The 12472-nt window shown below is 34.7% G+C and overlaps 1 pseudogene; it reads right to left on the minus strand.

Moving 5' to 3' along the window:
* Positions 1-574: 574 nt before the first annotated feature.
* LOC144251817 (cold shock domain-containing protein E1 pseudogene) overlaps positions 575-12472 on the minus strand; it is a 45906-nt pseudogene continuing 34008 nt past the window's right edge.

Genomic DNA, 12472 nt, shown 5'->3' on the forward strand with positions numbered 1-12472 from the left:
ATTCATCCTTTTTTGTTTGTTTAAATATGTTCAAATTACCACACTGCTGGCACACTTTAATTGTATGAAATTCTGCACCATATATACTAATTGTAGTAAAGTTATTTTCTCCCCATCTCAGGAAAAAAAAATACTCTGGAAGACAATTTTCACTGAAATCTAACCAAACTTTGTTAAGTGGATTGTGACAAGATTATAAATGATATGAAAAATAACATTTTAACATTTGGCCATCAACTTAAGAAAATGGTTTGCCTATACAAATTTTTGTAGTTTTTAAAAGGTAATATATCCTACCCTCATATGGTCCTCAGAATTAAAGCATAATGAACAGGAAAGAAAAGGAAAAGATTGAAACTGAGTGCTAAGGCAGAACATCTTGCCAGAAGTAATGAAGGTAGAGTATATACTAAATATCAAGTGCAGAATTTCATAGGGCCAACAAGATAACAGTCTGTATTTTTCACTTACACAGGCGAAGTGGATTTTGCAATTACCAGTTGTGTTAAATGCACCAAATAAAGCTCCTATAATTGATACTATAAGGTGCCACCTTAAGTTTTCCAAGCTGCAACTGTGCATAGTTTTAAAATGGTTTCTTAAATTTATTTATTTTTTTAAACATAACACAAGGAAGGTGTTAAAACTGGTGTAATAGCTCAATAGAATAAGTATTCCAGATTTTGGGAGGGATGAAGAGGGAGATATTCAGAACCCTTCACCAGAATCCCCCCAACTTGATCATAGTGGGTTAATGATGTGCTTTATGGATGTGGTTAGTCAATGGCACCAGCTTGACAAATCTTTCTTTCTGCACCAAATCCCATTGAGTTATCTGGTCCCCTTGGCTGAAGAAGAACCTTTAGGCGAGGAGTACTAGCATCATCCAGGGTGATGTTCTTCAAGAGATTGACCAACCGGTCAGGTCGAGGAGCTGCAACAGCCTTGGGGCCCTCACAGACTCCCCAAACATTACAGGCACTGCACTTGCCAGTACGCTGATTAAGAATCACTGAGAACTCCACTTCATCTCCTGCTTATAGCTCAATGCCATCTTGAACTTCTTTCACATGGAAAAAGAGCTTCTTGCTATTTCCTACTATGTAGTTAATGAAGCCAAACTGATCTTTCACACACTCTACTGTGGCCCTGCACAGGAGCGTGATGTTATAGGCCATAGTCTGTGCATTTTGGCCCAGGAACTTGACACTCTCCCCTTTCTGCAGGCAATCCCCTTTATTGGCCATTCCAACTATGCCAAATGGATACACCTCACCTTTCATATCCCCCTCATCCATGATCTCAATCATTCCTTGAGACTCAATCTGTGTTGGATCAACACTTCTGAGGGGGCGAATGACTTTACCAGAATAGATAGTGGGATCAGCTTCTTCAGAAATGCCATTCACTGAGTGAGTTTTGTTTACTTTTTCAGCACTGACTTTGTTGCCTTTGCCTTTTGACAAGCTGTATTCCACCATGTCCCCCAGCTCCAGGCTATAGACATCACCAGAGAACTCACTGTAATGGAAAAAGATTTCCTTATCATGATTGGCTGTTTCAATAAACCCAAAATTATCTTTCAGAGTTGCCACATAACCCAAAAGCCTTTTGTTGGAATTACGACCTAAAAGTCACACACAAGTTGCAATCTGATGTCCACTGAGAGATTTCCAATGACATGAAAGTTTCCTCCATGTTATTCAAGTCCTCTTAATTCTTTTCTATTTATGGAATCAGAATCCCAGATACCAATATCAGGCATTCCTGCTTAAAACTGAGAGACTCTGAGTAAACTACATTGATTTTTTTTTAATAATTGGTCCCTGTGTCTTCTCTTATTATAAGATGAAAGATATTTATCTTACATGTCAGAAAGCTCAATACGAAAATATATTATTCTTACACAATTGGAGAAAAAATGCCAGTTAATCCACTGACAGGGGTTAACAAACAGAAATAACCAACTCAAAAAAAAAAAAAAAAAACAAAAACAAAAAAACACCAAGCTGGGGTTGTAGCTCAACAGGAGAGCATTCACCTAGCACATGTGAGGCCCTAGGGTTGATCCATAGAACCACATAAAATAAATAAAATAAAGGTATTGTGCCCAGCTACAACAAAAATATCAATATTAAAAAACCCCACCAAACAAAGAAACAACAACAAAACGAAACAAACAAAAAACACCCATTCAATAACTGGGCAAAAGAACTAAACAGAAATTTCTTAAAAAAAACACAAATATCCAAAATATATATGAAAAACTCTTCTACATGTCTAGCAATTAGGTTAATGTGAATAAAAACTACACTAAAACTTTATCTTACTCCAGCCATAATGGTAATGATCAAGAACACAAACAGTGATACATACTGGTAAGAATGTGTGGGAAAGGCACACTTGTACACTGCTGGTGGCACTACATACTAGTACAACAACTCTGGAAAACAGTTTGGAGATTCCCCAAAATCTAAGCAGGGAACCACAACAAGAACCAGCTATCCATCAGTAAACAAGTACAATAAAATTTGCCTAGTATAGTAATTCAATCACATGAGTGTTTACAGTAGCACAATACACAATAGGTAAATTATGAAATCAACCCAGGTGCCTGTGATTAGATGAAAGGATTGAGAAATAGTGGTGCAATACATACAATAAAGTTTTACTCAGCCATAAAAATCAATTATGACATCATCTAAGTGAAATAAGTGAAACTAAGAAACTCAAAGGTCAAATGTTTCATATGTGGAAGCTAGAATTAAGTAAAGAAAAAGAAGGGAAGAACAGAATATCAAAAGATTTAGGGAATATCATTCAGTGTAGGAAAAGGAGATTGAGAGGCAGAGCGGGAATGGGAAAGGGAAAGGAATGAAGAAGCAATTCTTTAATATTAATGTTATATGCATATATAAATATACCACAGGGAATTGCAGCTTTATGTATAAGTAAAAAGAAACAATCAAATATAAATAAACAGACAAGTGAAAGGAAGTTCAGGAGAATTGGAGGAGGAGAAGTAGGACAGAATGGAAGAGAGGAAATCATAAATTCAACTGAAATTCCATGCATGTATGATTTTGTTGGGATGAACCCAACTACTATGTATAACTATAACCACTAATAAAAAATAATATTGAAAATGTATTCTCACTTGTAATGACAATCCTGTAACATAATGCTAATCTACTTTCCAAAATTCTTTTTACTTGCATTCCACGTTAATTGCTACTTAATGTTATTTATAATTTTAGCCAAAATTCAGAAATTTTGTGATTCAACAAGATTCATGCTGATCTACACAGATTATTTTTAGCATCATGAAAGATACTAAATCATTTGCATTTTTAAGGAACAAAGCTGAATAGTAATACATAGTACAGCTCACAAAATTCATGAGTTACTACTTCTAGCAATAATTTATTCAATTCTAGCAATGAGTGACCTAATCTTCCTTTCAAAAATTCCAATGAGAACATGATTTTTATAGGATATAGAAAGAAAATTCCTTAAATATCAAATTCTCAATTCAAAAAATTAATCCCATTTGAAAGAGATTGATAATATATTATGTAGGCCATATTCTTGTATATCAGTAAAAATTGCCATGAAAACTTTATCAAAATATATTATAAAATAGGAGCTATAACCTCATTTATACAGGAGAAGTAGGTGATCTGAGGGAATGCTGCAGTTGTCAATAGCAAACTAAAGAACATGTGTGCCCAGCATGTGGGAGGCAAACCCTGCACACCACACGACACGGTACTATGACTCAAGGAGGACCACATCAGGTTACTCACAGAAGCTTAAAATTCAGATTTCTACATGAGTCTCTTGAACTCTAGATGTGGACCCAATTCATGGAGGGATAACTCCTAAATATACACATGAGCTACAAAAGAAGGAGGAGGAATATGAGGAGACCTTCCAACATTTGTTACTATTCTAATCGAAAAATTACTGCTTATAATCAGTATTTGTTAACATAAATCACTGTTAATTTCAAAGAAACATTTCAAATATTTTGGAAATAATGGTGATTGATGTTGATACCGTGTTTTGACTTCAATATCTGCGTTGAATGAAAGCAGTTTTGTTGTTACTGATGTGTTCCTATAAAAGATAGCATAGTGGAGAGGAGTTTCACACTTGTTGTGAACATTTGGATTGGCACCATGTTCTAGAAGAATAATTGCACATTCCTCTTCCTCATATTAAAAGGCCTGTTGGTTTTAACCAAAAAATAGATTATAAATTTGGAAAATCCAAGAAAAACATTTCACATGTTTTACTCATTAGTTATAACCAACTGGCATTAATCAATTTTTCTTCTAAGCATTGCATCAAATTAATTTTCTGCAAAACCATTGGCTACATCTGCCTTCATCAACGGTATGTTGTCATCACTGTCTCACAGGTCAACGTTGTATTTCATCTTCACTATAAAAGCCAGCACTGCTGGAATGCCACAGGCACAGGCATAATATAGAGGGGTTCTATGCAAGTAAGGAGGCTTTGTTAGGAATTCATAAGGCACCTTTTGAAATATCCAGCTATTAATGCAATTATAAACATTTAATAGTTCATAATTCCTCTATTTTCTTCTGAAGAAGGTACAATATTTACTAGCTGTCATTACTTAATAAACTAATGAATGATCGGCCTATGCCATTGACACTTTCTTTCATATTTCTTGTTTCTGATATTGTTTGGGATTGTACCCTGGGGTACTCAACTACTGAGTCATATCATAAGCACTTATTAATTTAGTTTTTAAAAAATTCTGATGCAGGGTTTCACTAAGTTGCCCACCCTGACCTTGTGCTTCCAATGCTCTAGCCTCAGCATCCTTACTCACTGGAATCATGGGTATGTTCCACTGTGCCTGGTTCCATTGATTTTACTTACTTTTGTCTCTTTATTTTCATAGTTCTGGGGATGGAACACAGGACTGAAGCATTATGGGTAAAGAAGGGCTATACCATAGAACCACATCCCCAGAGCAGAGTGGCCCACTTGCCTAGAAAGAACATGGCCTTAAGATTTAGTTCATCTTCGGTTTGAGTTCTACTTTAGGCTCTGTGATGTACTAGTTATCCTACAGTCATACTCTCCCTCAGTTTCCTAAAAAAGACAGGATTAAAATTAGTATCTCCCAGGGTCCTAATTTGATGCTTCATGGAGAATCTATTTAAAACATTTGAAGAGTTTCTAGAACAAGGAACAGCTCCATAATTGGTAGCTACTGGAATCAATACTATTGCTTTTATCAACTAAGAGTATTTCAATTATTAAATTAGTAGCATTATAGTGACTTTTGCAGATATCTTTTAAAAACTATGTATTTCAATGAGTCTTGGATGCTTTTTTCCCCTATCATTTTAATAACACTGACATTGGAATACCACTAAAAATTCAGGCTGCATTACAACTATAATTGGCAGCATTTAATTTTTTTCTTCTTACACAAAATAAAGAACCATCATAATCCATGGTGCCTTACCTTAACTGAAATGTAAGACAAACAATATATTTATGGCAGTTCTAATCACATGGATGACATTTAAATTAAATTCAGTTCTTAAAAGTACTATAGGTAAAGTAGGCTGAATAACAAGAGCAAAAGACCAAACTAAAAGTAAATACTTTCTTATTTTCCCCCAAGTAACTTAATCCCAAGGGAAAAAGAATCCAAATGAATTAGTATGGTTAAATTAATTCAGTATTTACATACACAGGATATATGTGAATCAGGTGTTTTCAATGATTAGTATTTAATACTGTCTTAATTTTCCACAAGGGGAGTTGACAATTTCTTACCTCCATAAATGCTTGATGGAAAAGGAGGAAGAACTGTTTTACTTGAAACTGAGTCCTATCACTTCAGTTTTAATTAACTGGTCACATAAAGTTTTTGTGTAAGAGTTCTGTGAGATACTAGAGTATGTCAAATACAAAATAAGTAGCTGTGCAGTTTTTGAGCATAAAAAAAGTATTCAGTTTATGAGTACAAATGAATAGAATTAAAGAATAGATAAGTATAGTTGAGAACTTCAGTATTTTTAAGTGAAACTTATATAAAGTAAAGCAATACTTTTGCAGTAGCAATAATATTTTATACTTGCTCTCTTCTATTTCCATCAGAATGCAACCAAAACAAAATTATTAACCTATAATTGCATATGTGAAATAAAATATGCATATATAAAAAGTGTATTGTAGTAATATCTACAATAGATGAAAGGCACTATAGGATGTTAATACAGAAATGTACTAGAAGAAAACAAATGCTTCTTCCTGTTGGAAAAGGTGTTTAAGAAATAATAAATTGAAAAGAAGACTTCCTTTTTTTCTACTTCTCTTTTTAAAATCTATTATGTTGTTGATGATTACAATGTTGTTGTTTTTGCTGTTGTTGTGCTGAGGATTGAACCCTTACCCTTGATCTTGCTATGCAGGAGGTACTCTAACATTTGAGCTTCGTTTCCAACCCTGGAATTTAATTAAATCAAATAAAGTACTCTTTTACAGATGCTCAAGTTATGTTGATATATGAACATAGAAAATATATTTATTGTCCTTGGTAAGAGAAGAAATTTAAGTCTAACAAATGAGATAAATTTTTCAGCTACAATGATTTGAAGGTGAAGAGTAGTGCTATTGGGCTGTTGATTAAGGTTTGAGATGTTTAATGCTCCTCGAATAGATGATTGGATGGTAACTTCTATGCAACATTTAAAACTGTGCATGCCACTACCTAAAAATTCCATTTCACTCTTCGTACAGATATTTGAGTATTCTTTTTATCTTGTTCCAGTCACTTATCTTTTGGCAACTGGCAAACAAGTAATTTGTGAAAGTTAATAATGTATTTTGATACACAGAATGTCAAATTTTTGTTCATTGCAAACATTTTCTTAGTGTCATCATGACCCTAAAAGACTGCATGTAGAACTCAAAAATGTAATGATTTTTTTATTTGTTTCTTGTGAAATCAATAACCATAGGAAGAGCTCACATTTTGGGTCAGTGAATATTCCTATGCACAAACCACCAGCAGCGCCTACCTTTGATACCATTAATCCCCTCAGAACAGGGTAGGGCAAGGTACTGTAGGACAGCTGCAGGTAGCTCTGTGCAGAATAGGCACCCTTGTGTGCTGCTCCCTTGGCACCAGTGACTGAGAGCCTACACTAACTGGATGCTCTCAACCAATGCCCTGCTATCCCTGCTTGAACAGATACAGAGTAATGCATAACTACAGGAAAGGGCAGTGAAATCAGCAATTATGGAATTTTGTGCAAAAAGCTTTTGGCAGATGCTTTTTTTAGTTTAGTCTGCCTAAAAATGGTGACAAAATTGAAAAAAGCATGTTGTGTTTTGTGTTTTAGAAATTATGAGAGCTGCCTGTGAACTCTAGTTTCCTCTGTGGGGAGGTAACTAAAGTTAATAAAGCTATTTGCAGAAAATTCAGGGCTTGTCAACAACTGTTGTTATGAAGATGGTTGGATGATCAAGATGACAATGAGTTATCCTTAAGAATTTGATGAACTAGTGAGTAAAGCATGTGAGAAATAAGTAAAATCTTTATTTAGGGGTGGAAGACACATCCCTAAATATACTAGTGTGAAGCAGTTTTAAAAATTAAAAAAAAAGAAGAAAGAACATGGAGCCATCTTCCAACTTCAGAGTTCTTGTGAGGCCCTCAGGATACAACAGATAATAGATTGTATCTGAAAACTTTTCAATTCTTTTGAAAATGTGTACATTAAAAGATGCTGTGTGTATTAATTTATTTTTTAAAAATCAGTCACCCTATAAGGAAATTATAATTACTTGGGAAACCAGTTGAAGTTTTGGTTTTATTTAGCTGCCAATTAGAAGTCCTGGGTACTGAACTTCCAAGGTTGCAGGTCCTGGATATTGAGCACTCCATAGGATATTAAAGTCAAACATCCTGGTGAAAGGAGAACTGGTCTCCCTTCTGCTCTGCCCCCACCGGCACAGCCTGGATGGTGCAGTCTTCCATTCCATCAGGACATTCTTCTAACCTACATAACTGACTCGCACTTTGGCCTCCAGGATTCATTTAAATTTGTGAAATGAGTAAATAGGTGCATGGAGACACTCAGGACCTCTCTGTTTCTCTAGGGCTTTCAGGTCAGGACCTCCACAAATGGCCCACACCAGCCAGTATTCCTGCTCAATCTCCCTTGATAAGCTTCTTCATTGGCAATAATAATTTTGGTAAGTCGTTTTTTTAAAGAGATGAGCACTATACCCAGGTTCTCATACATGCTAAATACTCTATAACTAATCCATATACCCAACACCTCTGTCAATGCTTTTAAACAAAATGAGATTACTATAAAATGGTTTGGTGTTGGTGGGGGTTTGAGGAGGTGACAATTGGAGGAAGCCATAGATGGAAGACAGAGTTTGTGGTAGCAGATGAAAGGCCTTGTGAGAACCACACTCCATGCTCTTCACACTGCTGAGGTTTTGGGAGACCTTTCTGTACCATGCCCATCAAAAAAGGAAACACTGCCAGCCTAGCCTCTTCAGAACTAAATACATAACATTAATCAGATAGACTGCATAGACATATGTGGACTATTTAATCCATCAATAATGAATTCATTTGCTTCATCATGAAACAATGAACATTCTTTAAAATAGTTCATACTGCCAGGCATGGTGGAGCACTCCTGTAATCCCAGTGGTTCAGGAAGCTAAAAGAGAAGGATTGCAAGTTCAAAGCCAGCCTCAGCAATGGCAAGGTGCTAAGCAATTCAGTGAGAACCTGTATCTAAATAGGGCTGGGGATGTAGTTCAGTTGTCAAGTGCCACTGAGTTCAATCCCTGAAACCAAAAATCATATTTTTTGGTACAAGCTAAATACAAGAAATAGAGATAATTTTTTTGCACCCAATGAGATCCAAAAGAAAGAAATAGCAGGTTAATGATAAGATAAGAAACAGAAACCATTTAATGCCTGGAGGCTAAAATATACAACTATGGATTAGGATTGAATTACATATAAAATCAGGGGAGAAAACATTTCAGAAATAAATGAGAATAGAGATATAATACATCAAAATTGATTGTGTAATTAACAGCCATAAATAAATTACATACCTATATATCAATGGCAGGTGAACTGAAAGAGAAATTATGAAAACTATACCATTCACAATAGCCTAAGAAAACAATAAAATACTTGGGATTATATAGAACAAATGATTTGAAATATTTCTACAATTAAAACTACAGAACACTGGAGAAAGAAATTACAGAAGACCATAAAAGATAGAAAATCTCCCATGTCTTGAAAGGCAGAATTAATATTGTCAAATTAACCATGTGACCAAAAGTGCTATACAGATTCAATGCAATTCCTATAAAAATACCAATGACTTTTTGTAGAACTAGAAATATCACCCATAAAATTCATTTGCAAATATTAGAGAACCAGAATAGCCAAAGCAGTCATTAGCAAGAAAAGTGATGCAGGAGGCATCACATTCCACAGACCTTAAACTACACCACCAAGCCATGGTAACTAAAACAGCATGGTACTGGCACCAAAACAGACTCACAGAACAATAGTAAAGAACAGAATAAACAGTAAAAAACCCACATAAATACAGTTAACTAATACTAGAAGATGGGGCCAAAATATACACTGGAGAAAAGATACCATCTTCAACATATGGTGCTGGGAAAACTAGAAATACACATGTAGCAAAATAAAATTAAACCCCTACTTTTCATCCTACACAAAACTCAAAGTGGGTCAAGGACTTAGGCACTAGAACCCTAGAGACCCTGCAACTAACTGAAGAAAATGTAGGCCCAAATCTCCATCATGTCAGCTTAGGAACTTACTTTCTTAGCAAGACCCATAAACCACAAGATGTAAAATCAAGAATAAATAAATGGGATAGAATCAAAGAAGCAGATTTTAAACTTCTTCTCAGCATAAGAAACAATAATATGAAGAGAAAGCCTACTGAATGGGAGAAAATCTTTACCACATGCACCTCAGATACAACATTAATCTCCAGAATATATGAAGAACTAAAAAAATTTACAACAACAACAATAATAATAATAACAACAACAACAACAATGACCCAATCAATAAATGGACTAAGGATCTGAACAGACACTGCAAAGAAGAAAAAATACAATCAACAAATATATGAAAAAATATTCATCTCTAGTAACTACAAAAATGCAAGTCAAATCTTCATTGAGATTTCATCTCACTCCAGTCAGAATGGCAATTATCAAGGATACAATCAACAATAAATGTTGGTGAGGATGTAGGGGAAAAAGGTACAATCATACCTTGCTGGTGGGGAGGCAAATTTCCAAATTATCAGTATGGAAAACAGTATAAAGATTCCTCAGAAAACTTGAAATTTACCCAGTTATCCCTCTTTTCAGTTTATACCCAAAGGATTTAAAATCAGCATACTACAGTGGTGCAGCCACATCAATGTTATAGCTAAACAATGAAACCTACCTAAGTGCATTTCAACAGATGAATTAATAAAGAAAACGTGATATACATACAAAACCAGATATTACCCAGCCTTAAAGAAGAATTAAATTATGGCATTTGGAAGTAAATGAATGGAGCTGGAGAATACCATGCTAAACAAAATTAGCTAATCCCAAAGAACCGAAGGCCAAATGTTTTCACTGATTTTTAGATGCTAATTGATAATAAGGCTTGGAGTGGGTAGGGAAGAACAGATATACTATGGACCAGGGAGAGGGGAGTGAAGGGAGGGGAAGAGGAATGGAGGTCGGAAGAATCGCAGGATGGATCTGATATAATCACCCTATGTGCATATATGACTACATGACCAGTGTGATTCTACATCATGTACAACCAGAAGAATGCGAAGTTATACTCCATTTATGTATGATGTGTCAAAGTGCATTCCACTGCCATGTATAACTAAATAGAATGAATAAAAAATGCTTTAGGTGCTCAGGAAAAAAAGCACATATCAAATAACTGGAAAAGATTAAATGGTGTATCAAATATGAAAGCAGCATTAGAAATCACCTGATGAAATTCACCTATTTCATTGGAAACTTTTAAAAATTCTAACATATTCCCAACCAGAAGAAATAGAAAGTCAAATAATTTATCAAAATTATACTCCATATAGAATTATATTAAAAATACTGTGATGCAGACATTTTTCAGGCTTAAAATTGGCACCCATGCTTCTCAAGGATAAAAGTGATGGACATGGAGTCAAACTAAGGGAGTTCCCTCTATAGCCATCTGTTTACTTCTCTGGCTTAGTATCCTTAATCCTTACAGCAAGTTATACTACTCCACCACAAAGATGAAAGATCAACCACAAGAATCACGGCAGGCACATGGAAGGAACACCAGAATTGGAGGTGAATGAGAAAGGAGGGCTGCTATTACTATTATCAATATGATGGATTAAAATTAGCTTCCCTGTGTGCCTAACGCTAGGAATCCAAAGAGAGATGAGATAATATAAAAGTTTATTAAATCATAAAAATGAAATTATGTCATTTGCAGAAAAATGGGTGGAGACCATAATATTAAACAAAATAAGTCAAACTCAGAAGGTCAAGGATCATATGCTTTCTCTCATATGTGCAAGCAAGAGAGGAAAAAGAAAAAGAATGGTGTGGGGGATGATCTCTGAAAAATCAAAGGGAGATAACTAGAGAAAAAGACCAAGGGGTGGGAGGTACGCAGGGAGGGCAGAAGTGCTGGGAAGCAATATTGGCCAAATTATATTGTTAAATTGTGTGCATGTATAAATATGTAACAAAAAATCTTGTTATGTACAATTATAATGCACAAATTAAAAAGTCTGTAAAGAAAAATAAAAGCCACTGGCACTGATTATGTTTCAGCTAAAAAATGTATAAATATCTATAATCACTTTATGTCCCTCTGTCTCTTGGAAGCCATATTCCATACATATACATGTATCTATAAGTATTTCTGCATATATGTATATTACTAAATATATACATAGATAGATAGATAACAACACTCAAGACTCACAAAAGAACTTAACCTATTCATAAACAGGATAAGCCTCTGGCCTTCTAAACATACATCCACTTAATTAAAGACAGTATGATTCATGCCCTTTATATAATGGCTTGTGGTTTTCTAACTTAAGTGCTTTTGAGTTGGGTCATTTATTTATTTTAACCCCATTTTGAAATCTCTACACATACATTCATATTTGAAAACAGAAAGGGATAGACATCCTTTCCAATCTTGAAAGTAAAAAATAAAATACCAAATAAAAATGCTATTATATATTTTCCAGCTTCCAAAATAGTTCTAAATGCAAAGTAGGTGCTAAAGAAGAATTTTCTGAATAAGAAAGGAATAAGAATCAAAAATAGAAAACCAAAAAAGTAACCTTACCCTTATGTTTTATAA

Source organism: Urocitellus parryii, unplaced genomic scaffold (assembly GCF_045843805.1).
Source record: "Urocitellus parryii isolate mUroPar1 unplaced genomic scaffold, mUroPar1.hap1 Scaffold_232, whole genome shotgun sequence".
NCBI lineage: Eukaryota > Metazoa > Chordata > Mammalia > Rodentia > Sciuridae > Urocitellus > Urocitellus parryii.